Source organism: Phragmites australis, chromosome 22 (assembly GCF_958298935.1).
Source record: "Phragmites australis chromosome 22, lpPhrAust1.1, whole genome shotgun sequence".
Taxonomy (NCBI): Eukaryota; Viridiplantae; Streptophyta; class Magnoliopsida; order Poales; family Poaceae; genus Phragmites; species Phragmites australis.
Window position 1 is genome coordinate 9,026,742 of NC_084942.1, and position 13,501 is coordinate 9,040,242.

Sequence of the window (13,501 nt, forward strand, 5' to 3'; positions counted from 1 at the left end):
ATAATAAGCCTCCCGTGGCAATGGTATGCTCATAGGCACAACAATACAAGGCAACAAAAATTAACAAATAAAGGATATTGCAATGAATGACCTAAAATCCATCTTGCTGTGCATTAGTGTGTGAAGTTTTAAATTATTTTAGCCTCAGTAAAATTTTAATTATTTATCAACCGATAAGAACAAGTTCCAAGTTTTAGTAGGTTAGATAATCCAAAGTCAAGGTTTAAGTTTAAAATATACCTCAGTCAGCAATTAACTGCACCAATAATCTACTTCTTGGTAGTGATACCAATTGTAGCACCCCAGGTTTTCACACACCCAGAGGTTACCAAAAATCATCTAAAAACCAACTAAGTCTAGAAATTATTAAAAATTTCATCATAGCCTACCTTGTAAATAACATAACCACAATAATTTCATATAACTAGTAATAACCATCACAACCTAGCAAAATAACCAAGTAATCCTGACCACATCTAACAATAAGAACATGTTGAACAGAGTAAGTTCTCAACTGAATAAGTTTAACAAAGATTAAATTCTAATGATTTAATATGATAAACTAAATATGTGAGTGCTCAAATTAAGATGCTAATCCCAACCCCATGCATGTCGCAATGATTGTTACATAAAATCCAAATAAACATAACAATGAGTAAAAACACTGAACAAGTACAATTTAGAACTTGAATAACAAATACAACATCTTTGAGCCATGAAGCATGATAAAAAGATTTTTTTCTTTTCTATAAAATAACTAATGAACGGTAGTTTCCTTCATAAATGGACAATACTTGAACTTCTTTGAAACCAATAACGAAATGGTAGTTTCTGTTTGAATCGGACAATGCTTGAATACATCCGTAGAAATTACCACTAATGCCGAGCAAGTGAGGTCAGCACTTACTCACTGGAACATGAATATAAGAACCAACCTACACATCCGGTTCCACAGGAATATTAATGATATGTAAAAGAGCAACTTGAAATTTGATCTCTTGACATGAACATAATCATGAAACTTGATCACATAAACACAAAAAATACGAATATTGAAAAAACACAATTGTAAGGATCAATATAACATCCAACAAGCAAATCATGCCATATCATGAGTTCGTCTTGCACTTGTCTTAACCTTGACAAGATCCCGACGTCACACCCTCGGCACCAGATTTCTCTAAATCCGTGGAGCAGAACTACACTTAAGAACTATCCCAACATGACCTCAAACCTATTCAATGAATACCCGAACCAAACTCTAAAACTCCGATCCACATGTTTTCTGAACATGTGACTAAACTTCCAAATTGCTCATTGTTTAACCCATATCTTTCAATCCTCTTAACCAATTATAAAAAATAAATACATCTCAGATATCCATAGAAAAATTCCTACAATGTTTCTATTACGCTTTTGCATGAAATTTGGTTCTAAATCGGTCAAAAATGTGCATATTAAAATTAACTTGATAGTTACACTATTTTGACTCATAAAACGCTTATCAGAATTGAAGAAGATCGGTGCCAATGATATCAATGAGGCCTACACCTATCATATTATGCTTATGGAAACATTCAACACCAATTAATACCGATTTTTAAAAAAGAATCAACTGTGCACAAGTCAAACTACAATTCACGAATTCTGGCATTGATTTCACCCATCCAAATTCATCTAAAACCGTCTAGGTACTAATTAGAAGTTACCCTCGCAGCAAACACAAATTTGTGGAGAATTTAGGTGAAATCCACAAAATCCCATCTCCTTTCCCCTCTTTCTCCTTCTCTTCCGTGTCTTCTTCCTTGGATTGATACTGTAGCAATCAGCTATTGTAGTGTTGCACAACACAACAAAACAGCAGCAATCTTTTCTCCTCCCTCTTCTTTCTTGCTTCCTAGTGCACCGCAGCACCAGTTAAGCCATAGTACAGCATCAACACAGTTGCATCAGCACATCCACAATAGTAGCCAACACATAGTAGCAGCCGTATGGTGGGTGGTGGAGGCAATGGTTAATGAGTATGGTTGGCGTTGGAGGTGGTGGGTGGTGGCGTCATGGCAGAATGGAGACAATTGTGGCAGGAGAGGCAGGCGACAGCATAGGGCACTGCACGGGTGGTGATGTGAACAGGGAGTTGGGATGGGTCAAGCCTGGGAGAGTCAATCCATCCCTGCCCTTTTATTTATTTTTTATTCAATTACATTGTAATAGGAAACTATCTTAACATTCAATGGTCCAGATTTATTGAGCTCGCCATGTAGTCATTTGATGTTCAAATAGGACGTATGAATAGTCAAATGGATTCGTTTTGACATGCTCTACACATCTACGCTGTAAGTTTTATTGTTGCAAAATTCAGGGCATTGCAAATAGTCATGTGGCCGGCCTAACAAAAATGAACATGCTTGCATAGGCACTACATCAAAATCAGCAAAATCATAGTATGAGCCAATGGAAAAATGCACTCTAGCTGTTTGTATTACCTTCAACTCACCGTTGTTGTTGAACTATTGAATATGGTATGGGTGTTGATGTGTTCTTGTCATCAAGATAAGTTTCTTGATCAAATCTGAACTTACTAAGTTGTTCCAGCTCACTCCATCAATTATATCATTGCACATAGCAATCATTTACTGTGAGGAACATCTAAAATAGATTATGGCATTGTAGCTTTTACGCTTGCTCTATTTGAGTGTTTAGCACTCGCTGCACAATGATGGCCCTACAAATTATCCGTGATAGTGGCACCCAATATTTCCTCGCTATCGCTATCCATCTCATGCTCATCCTCATAACCTGCAACGTTAGCTGCAAGAGCATAATCATTCTCAATATCACTAGCAATTACAAAATCACCATCTTGTATTGCAATGTACACTTGCTAACTTGGGCAGTCCTTTATGATATGACACATACCTTTGCAACTATGGCAAACAATCTCCCTTGCACGGCCCGTGGCAGCAACCGAAGAAGAACTCTGAACTGGGGCCTGTACACTAGTAGATTTGCTTACCTCGGAGCTGCTGAACGCGTCTTACTTGAGGAGAGGGAAGCAAACCGTGTAGCGAAGGTGGGACTATTTTAACTTGCCCCGACATTGATCTTGGTGTGGAAATGATTTCAAAATTATTCCTTGGCCTCTGCTGTCATCCTTGCAATTCCTTTTTCACCAAACATGCATGTTGAAAACTTCTAGTAACACTATCATATTATTTGTAATCAACTATGTCCTGAATTTCATGTCTTAAACCTCCATAAAAATGTGACATAGCAACCTCTTCATCCTCAATAATATCATAATGCTACATACTAATTTGTAGCTCCTGATAATATTCTTCTACGGATCTATTAGATTGGCTTAAGCATTGCAATTTCTTACATAAGTCTCATCTAAAAGAAGGTGAAATAAATCTGTTACGCATAGCAACCTTTAAAGTATCCCATATAGTAGACGCTAACCCATCGTTGCATACCCTATTCCATCAATGATGGTAAAGTTTTCAACTTCACTAGTGGCTTGAGTAACTTTATGCACTTCAGGAACTAAATGAGCATTACATTTGTGTTCTATCATCATCGCCCAATCTATATATATTTCAGCATCATAAGCACCTACAAAAGATGGTATGGTAAACTTAACTTTAGCATATGGATCATCATTAACACATGCATTATGTTGCTAAAAGTTATTACCTTTCATACCTTAACAATTGAAGTTAAGTCAGTTACTTTGGCATTCATCTTGCATAGCAAAGGCAAAATTGGCATCACGTTTTTGTGTCACAATATCATCATCTGCGACGGACTCCTCATGTTTAGCAAAAACATCAACTTGTGACACTGCATTCCGATGTCCATTGGCACCATTGGGAGGGACATTGGTGCAATGAACAATATGTTGTACTGAGGATTGCTCTGAAATGCGAGGCTTCATCTTATTCATCCCATCAGTGAGATTAATAATGATGCGGTTAGTGGCACCTAGGGCATCATCCACATGATGAAGTCAGGTATCATGGTGCTAAAGTGTTTCTTGCATCTCATCCATCTCTTCGGTTTGAACCTTCATGCTCCGAACCAAGTCATCCATCTTCTGTCCTTTAGTCATCATGAAATCCCATAGCACCTCATCAAGCATTCTTCCTACCATGGTTAGTAGCAAACAAGAGACAACAAAAATATTATCCATATCTATTACTAGGTGATGGAAGAAACACTTCAGCACCATGATAGCATTCATATCACATCTCATTGTATTTCATTCATTCTCATCATATTGCACGCACTCTTTCTTTAGAGAACGAAGAGCCGGAGAGCGACGCAGACGTGATTGAGGATGATCTAGAGGTTGTTGCTATTGATTGTGAAGCTGAGAAGAAAAGCAAGCATCTGTGTATATTTCTCCCTTACTTTGGATCATTGTGTTGGTTAATATTGATAAGTTATCACTATATGTCTTATATGCATATCTTAGCTAGTCGATGTCGGGATTATGGGTAAAACCTATCTTGTTACATTTGTCTCTACCTTGACATCATGGTTATCTTGATCCTTGTAACCCGGACATCACCATGTAATTGACTAACTTAAAATGGACATGACATGCTTAACGATGCTTAGGTCGCCGGTAGAAGTCAGGCGGTGGATTGTCCATCATTTGTGAGCTTTAGGGCTTAACAATATTTCACCAAAATAATTTTGTTGCGATGATGAGTCGTGAGAATGAGGCGAGATGTGGGTGGTGTTAGTGGCAGGTCGAGAGAGGGACCAAGGTGTTATATACCACTTGTATCGTTTAAGCACTAATCATTAGTATCTTTAGCTTAAGCACTTGCTCGTACACTCCACATATTTGAATATGGTAAAGATGACCTTAATGCCTTTTGTAGATGTGACCCTTTGATGTGAATGTCTGCGGTGTGAGTGGGAGGGCTTGTAGAGACACTTGAGGTTACTCTGGGAGTGGATCTAAGCGGCCTCCACACTGAGAGACGCATGCTCTAAACAGTTGAGGCTTACTTGGGAAAGTTTATCATGGGTACCTCCTCTTGCAATTTGATCGGTTGCTTGAGTCGCATGGTCTCATGTCGCTCGGGTAAAGAAGTACCCCTGCAGGGTGTAAAATCAATTTGAATTGCTGCGCTTTCAGTTATGAGCATGCTTAATGTACATCCGCATCAATCGTAGAGTCTCTGATATTTTTGGGTGAATGTGGTTATGAGTGGGATGAAATGAGGTGGATCCTCATGTCTTATGTTAAGAAGAGCATATGTAGTCGTATGTGGGTTAATATGAGTGGTTTCTTTATGTTCTATGTTGAGATGATCATGTTCATATATGGTCTAGGGTTATGTTCTTGTGGTCACGTTGGGATAGCATAAGTGTTTGAGTCATGTAGATGCTCATATTTTTATGTTGTCAATTGCTTTTTGCTTAATCCAACTTAACCTTGTGGTCTACCCCTTGCTATTCATCCAAATATATTATCTTTGTAGTCAGGAATATATATACTCATATTTTTAAGTCTTGCGAATACTTTTATACTCATGGTTCTATTGTTGAGTTTTTGCATGTGAGGATGAATTTGTTTATGGCTACTTCATGCTTGCCGATGTCGGTGACATGTGTGAGGAACCGTCCAAATAATATTCTAATTAATCACCAGGAGGATCATTATTCATAATCACAACCTCGATGATTAACCAGAATATCATCCCGGTAGTCCCGGCACGTGTTTTGTGCCCAAGGATTGGAACACATGCCTTCCAACATGTACATCACAACATAGCTTAATAAAGAGCGAGTAATAAACATTTATATTACAAGTATTAAACATGCAAGTGATTTTAACAATTTACAACAAAAGCGAGCTAGGAGGAGACAAAACCCCTCAACTCCTAACCACAAAAGAACTACGCAGCGGAAAGTTAAACTTATAAACAACAAAAGAGAACCGCCGCATGCCCTTAAGCATCGTCTCAAATACGCCACCTTCAGAGTATGATGCACTACTCTTACCCGCCACCTCGATCGGCAGGTACGAAGTAGCAAAAATAACCTCTTCTCCAGCAACCGGAGTACCTGAAGGCGCAGGCATGAGTACGAAGGTACTCGCAAGACTTAAACCATATAGAGCACATATACATAGCTCAACTCCAAGGATTATGCATTGGTCATTAGCAAGGATGAACCACATGTTAAGTAATACATAAGCACTAAGCATTCTAGACATATGTGTGAGCGACTGAAACTTTACCAAAACATATGAAAATTACCCTACAACTAACAACTAAACAAAAGTAACTGTAAACAACATGTATATCAATAAGTAACAAAAATCAATATCACCATCTCCCACATACTGAACCACAAACCATACTCGAAACTCTACGACCGATGCAGATGGATAGAAGTATGCTCATGATCAAGAGCGCGGCAGTTCGAACTGTTTATACACCCTGCAGGGGGTACTCTGGACCCACACGACACGAGAACCATTCAGCTTGTGCCACCGGCCAAAGTGCACACAAGGGGGTACTCGTGATAACCTTTCCCAACCAGCCCTAACCGTTTGGATCATGCATCGCTCGGTGCGGTGGTACTAGAATTACTCCCGGAGCAAACTAGTACCGCTACAAGCCCGCCCGCTCACACTGTCGATGTCCAAGCCCAAAAAGCCACAACTGCGAAGGTATTTAGCTCGCCTTACCATTAGATCAACATGTGGTGAGTAAGGTAAGTGCTAAAGCCAACAACACCGACGATCGGTGCTTAACCGGCGCAAAGGCGATCTACGGTATCCGATTTTCCTCTACCGACCTACCCAGGGGAACTCCACATCCAGGCAAGACAAAACACCATCCTAACACCACCCACACCTCGTCTCATACTCACCACTCATACAACCTTCTCAACCTCAATAAGTGCATGTAATCATAAGAATGACCTATGCTCGCGAACAACGGGATGCGCTGTCGTTCGACTTCTACCGAATGACCTAAGCATGTCTAAGTATATAAATCGAACTCATACTTAGACATTGACAATATCTCAAGGCTATAAGGAATGTAAATACACAAGTATTCAAGGAAAAAGAATGCAATCAGCATAGGTCCTACCGATTGGTACTCGACACTGACTCACTAAACATGCATACATACATAAGCATATTTCATCAATTTTAGACTTATCCAATTACACAAGAGGGATCAATATACCTAGTTGATTGCCTTGATGCACTGGCTCAAATAGGTGGGCGCGTCGGGATTGCCCTCCGCCTCCGGGATCGATGGATTGGCGTTCTATAAAATGATCAACACGTGCAATGCAATGAGTATGAATGAACTGCAAATATATGCCACAATATGCATATAATGGCTGAAAACATTTTTTTTAGATAGAAAAATTCATAGGGAAACTAGCAAAATTGGATTCACTCATTTTGGACTTGTAAAGAATTAGTGGCGAATTAAAGAAGTCTTAACCTAATTAATTCATCTCAGAAATTTAATTAAATATTTCATGGAAAGGTATATTTTTAATGGGTAGAGTATGTTATTATGAAACCAACAAAATTTGTTTCATAATTTTTGGAGCTACATAGAATTTACTACGAATTTTACAAGTTTCAACCAACATTAAACTGTGCTGAAACAGCTAACAGCGGTCAGACCGCAGGCATATGGGCGGTCAGACTGTCAAGAGTCACGGTTAGACTACCAGAAACACGGTTAGACCGCCTGTGTACAGAGAGTTTTGGCCCCTGGCGGTCTGACCGGCCTGAGTTGGCGGTCAGACTGCTGTATACAGCCGGGGAAACTTGGCGAGCTCGTCGGCGATGATTCCGGTGACCTTTGGGGTGGGGCTTTGGACCTAGAGCATCACCTTAACCTCTTTTACCGCATAGGATCACAGTTATACGCCGAAATTGATCAAAACTCGACTATTGCTACCAAAACATCAAGAACTCATGAACTTCAACCCTAACTCCAAATTCTTGGATTTCGACCAACCAATTCGTGCATCCATGCCATGGGAGCCTAGGAGACTCACCCAAGATATTTTGCCGAGCTTGAGGACCGTTGGTTGAAGAAGGAAACGGAGAAAATCGCTCGGAAGACGAAGAAATTCGGTGTTCTTCGCGTTTCGACCCTAAACACCAAAAGACATCAAATCAAGCCCAAATCCTTCGGGAAAGAGCAAACAAATTGGAGGGATGAGAAGCTTATTAGCTAAGGATCGTGTGCGTACCACATGCATACCTCAAATCCTTCTCTTGAGCTCGGATTTTGGAAGAAATGGAGAGAGGGCTTGAGAGGGAGGAGCAATAGCTCCTGTTGCATGGGTGGGAGTGGGAGCAGGTGGCTGCACGTGAGGGAGAGGGAGGGGTGGTTGGCCCACATGTGGGGCACACATTTTAGAGAAAAGGGTCCGTTTTGACTACGAATTTCATTCTTTTTCCTCCCGTATTTCTTTTCTCTCATCCAATTAACTTTTAATAAAGTGCATTAGTATTTCGAATTATAATTACGCAAAATTAAATATAATTCTTAAAAAGTATGATTATGCTTGATTGCGTGATTAAGGATTTGGGATGTGACAACAGGTAAGAGTAGTTGAGTGCTACTTGAGATGACTCTGGTGGTGCCTTAGGTCAATGGCACCACCTCTTTTGTTGTTTCTAGATGTATTTTCCACTGTGTAGTAATGATCATTTGCTAGGATATGAACTTATTGTATTTTGTTGATTCTAGCTCTTGATCGATGTTATGTTGAGAGCCCAAACATGTGTATTTTGCTCTCATCCTTTAATTTCAGCATGTAATACTCTTAAATTGTGGAGCTCGTAATAACTTTAAAGATTTGTAATGTATTTAAAGTGCTGCTCTTTATTATATCTTGATGTGATGAAACTTGTTGTAAAGGTGTGTGTTTCGATCTTGGGCATAAAACACATACTTGGACTACTGGGATTCGATTCGCTTTAATCATTTAGTGGTTGCGATTATTGCTTTAAGATGTGGGTTAGCTCATAGCATATTGAGAGACGGGCATGTACTAGCTCTCATCTTATCAGATGGTCGGCTGATTTAATTAATTCGACTGTCGTTTGAACTGTTCTCAGAAACATGTAATTTGAATCGTTCTCACAAACATGCTCCTAGAACTAGCTCAAACAACCCATAAATATGACACAAGCACAATAAAACAAAAAGATGCAATGAAAATTGAATTTTCTTTCATTTTTTGCTTCTTCTCTTTTCTGAATTTTTTACTCTTTCTTTTGGCACTCTTTGCTTCTTTTTTTGTACCTTTTCTTTTGGCACTCTTTGCTTCTTCTTTTTTTGCGAATGTGTAACAAGTTCAAATCTCTTCTACTACCTTTTCTAGGTACAGGGAGGTGAGTGGGTCACAAACTTTTTCTGTAGGGTGGGGTATCAAGGTAATTAAAAGATACTTAGGCTTTATTTGATTTCATATATTGGAGTTCTTCTCAGACTCAGATGATAAGGTGAGTGCATGGGATGTCCGAGAGCAACAAGAAAAAGAAATCCAATTCGGTTTTGGCTATGGGGTCAAATCCGAGTTGGAGGTCGATGTTGTATTCAACATAGTTTCAGACTATTGGGAATGTCTAGGGAATAAAATGTGGGGATATCAAGAAACCGGTGGATCATGGTTGGTGGGACAAACTCGGCTATAGCACACAATGCCCTAATTGCAACCGACGCAAAGAAAATATTGGCGGCCCAAAGCATTAGCAATTTCACAAGCTAGGGCAAGCAGAGAGAAATCCTAAGCAAGGACTTGACGCTAGATACTAGAACACGATGACCAGACCAATAACAAAAACACCGACGTGGAATCAAACTCAACAACACGAAACCAAAAATGAAAATTGCAATATGCACAAAGTGGTTTGGATAGCAGAAGGACGAAGAACACAATCTTTTTATCCGGCATTTTTCTAGACTCTAGGTGATGGAACGCAACTAAACGAAGGGAAAAACTAAGATTACCTAATGGGAAACCAAAGTTTTGATGCCACTTGATGGAAGTATGACCTGATATTCCGAAAGGTGTTAAGATAAGTCGATTTGTGGAGCTTTAACGTTGATGATTCAAATACGCCAACCAAAATAGATCAAAACCCTCGCAATCACTATACCACTACTATGTAGTTTTCAACCATACTGAACATTGTTAACCTCACCAAGAAGGCTTATCCCTGCATGCAAATCGAGAGTACAACCAAAAGAATAGAAGATGCAATCTGAAATTCTGTTGTAAATACAGATAAGGTTCACAAGGTGGGGTTGCTCAAACCAAACAAGCGATGAAACTGCAAAGTGGCAGAGAAAAACCTGAAGATTCTAAAGTGGTGGCTACGGAATATATATGTGGGGTCGAGCTAAGGTTTTGGGTGGCCAAGGATGACCTACATAACCCACGCTTAGGCCCCAACACACTAACAAGGCATGACACGACGTAAAACAGTGACGTAGAATCTTGTTTTATTGATTATGATTGATTTACAATGAATCTAGGGGTGGGACTAGATCCATTAGAAATAGATCATCATAAGATTTCTAGCGAGTACAAGAACTTTTCGTTGGACTCTGTATGAGAGAGATAAGCCTGTTTTATTGAAGTGGTATCCGCAGACTCCGAACCAAACTTGGAGCCCGAATTGAGAACGGCTTGGACTCCAATTTAACTTGGCCTTCGAGGGGTGACTTACAAGTGAAATTGTGGTGCTTCTCTCATATTTCTAAGCAACAAAACATCATAATAAGTTAGTAGCATCTCATCTTTTACCAAGGAAACATAAACAATAAGGAACGAGTTCACTTATAGTTTAATTGTTATTTACATGTTTTTGTAATTAGTCCTTATATATCTTGAAAAGGAATATTAGTGTTGAATGTATCCGAACTAGTGATATTCTCGTCAAGTCCTGGTATGACTTGCACAACTCAGTGTGTGTTATGTAAGAGAATCCCGGAATCGGCTCTTCGTCTATTCGCCGAATGCAGATTCTCGATCCAAGTGTGGCGCATGATCGTGGTTTGGATTTCACAACCATAAGTGGACCTGGCAATGTGGCAACATGCATCCTCCGCCCATGAATGGGTGGACTTCTCTGGCCAATAGCCCCAGCACGCGACGAAAAGGCATGAAGTCACTCATCAAGTAAATAAATATACTATCGACTCAAGAATCTGTGGCCTTTCAGACCATCTACTACTGTAGTGTACTGTAGTAGTGAGTTATACTATTGGTTATGCATATGTATATATGTACGTATAGGTATATGTATATGTAATTTTTATTTTTTAGAAAATTATAGGAAAATATCGAAATGAATATTAGTTATATTGATAAATCGACTGAAAAAAAATCTAAAATGCAAAGAAAAATATCTAGAACTCAAAAAAATATGAAACAATTTTTTTTAGGTTAGTATTACTTTCATCTACATGTTAAAACTATATGCATACACAAAAGTACTATTGTTTTCTCTATAATTAATTAAATGTGTTAAACATTGATAAATTCATAGATAAATATTGAAATGCACATTTGTGAACCTAATTTTTTTAATCTTCTTTTGTTATACTCTATACAGCAAAATAAAAACGGACACGACATAGACGCATCAATCAGACTAGTTATTCTGATTTGCTAGGAAACCTGGAAAGAGATAAATCAGAGGATTTTCAATCACAGAGATCAGCAACCTTCCTAGATAGTTCTAATGATCACGGACCAAGCCTCAGTCTGGGCGTTTACAAGATCGTGCGACCTTAGGCCCTGTTTATTTCGGATTGTAAAAGCTAGATTGTGATCAAAATCGAAAAGCTGAAACAAACAGTTGGATTGTGATCACAATCCAAAAGCTGAAACAAACAGCTGGTTAGAAAAGCTGAATTGTTACAATCCAACATCCAGATTGTAATAATCCAGCAATATGTCTTCCACCAGATTGTAACAATCCACAATCCAGATTTTACAATCCAGCTTCTTACAATCTATAATCTACAAGTTGGTTTTCACAATCACCAGTTGAAACAAACAGGCCCTTAGGCAACTAATATTACGAGAATAGGCTTTGGTTTTCCGTATTAAGAAACCATCAAAACTAAGCAGGCTATGTGAGCTCCTCGCTTGTAATTTTGTCATAACTCATCAGCCCGTCAAGCTCTTTCTTCTTAGGCCCTGTTTGTTTCAGCTGTAGATTGTGAAAAGCAGCTTATAGATTGTGGATTGTAAGAAGCTAAATTGTAAAATCTGAATTATAAAAGCTGCATTGTGGATTGTTACAATCTGGTGGAAGGCAGATTGCTAGATTGTTACAATCTGTGTGTTGGATTGTAACAATCCAGCTTTTCCAACCAACTGTTTGTTTCAGCTTTTGGATTGTGATCACAATCCAACTTTTACAATCCAGCTGTTTGTTTCAGCTTTTAGATTTTGATCAGAATCTAGCTTTTACCATCCGAAACAAAAAGAGCCTTATTAATATATTAGGTAGTTCTCCAGCCGATTCTTTCAAAAAATACATAATACGTCATGGCTATGTTTTTTTTTTTATTTTTTTGAGTTAAAATTTAAATAAATAGATTCTCGGTGAAAAAATTTACAAAACTAGGCGCCCGCAGCCCTCTCAGGGGGCTGCAGCCCTCTGAGAGGGCGGCTACGGGTCCTAACCACCCCCTGAGAGGGCGGTAGGTCTAACCGCCCCCTCAGAGGGAGGCAAGAGGTGCTAACCGGTTAGGCCCTGAGGGGGCGGTTAGCCCTAGCCGCCCTCTCAGAGGGCGGTTAGGGCCATTTTCTCCTGTAAAATTAATTTTTTTCCATTTTATCCTCTAAAAATGTATAATTTTTGTAATTAAAGAAATAAAAAAGGAAAGGGTGTAAGGAAATTAAGAAATTAAATTTGGAGTAGGTTATGTAATAATGAGAGAAAAAAATCAGTAGTTAGTAGTTGCAGTATTTTACGTGGGTATGGGGGTGGGAACGAGGACAAACATAGTATTGAACACATGGTGAAAATATTACAATACACTGTAACCGCGACGACACGATAAGAAAATAAAGGTGGCATGTACAGTTCGCACTAAGATCTACTTATTAGTGCGCCGGTCCTAATCATAACATGCCTTAGGGAAGGAAAGTATTTCGGGTTACATTAGTTACTCTCTACTGCGTGCATCTAGGATACTTTCCCTTTCGGAGGGCATCGGGACCTGCCGCCTTAGCATGGCGGGCTCTCTCCCGCTTCCTTTCCCTCTCAACCTCTCGAGCCTGAGCCACGGTACGGTCGTGCGCCGCCTTCCTCATACGCTCTTCTTCCTCCCGCTTGAGGCGAAGTTCCTCTTGCTGTTGTTCGTACTCCCGACGTGCGTAGGCTTCCCTTCTCCACCTCATGTTCATGTCGACCCACAGCTTCTATGAGTCATTTTGCTCATTGTCAAGCCACTGAATAAAATCACAG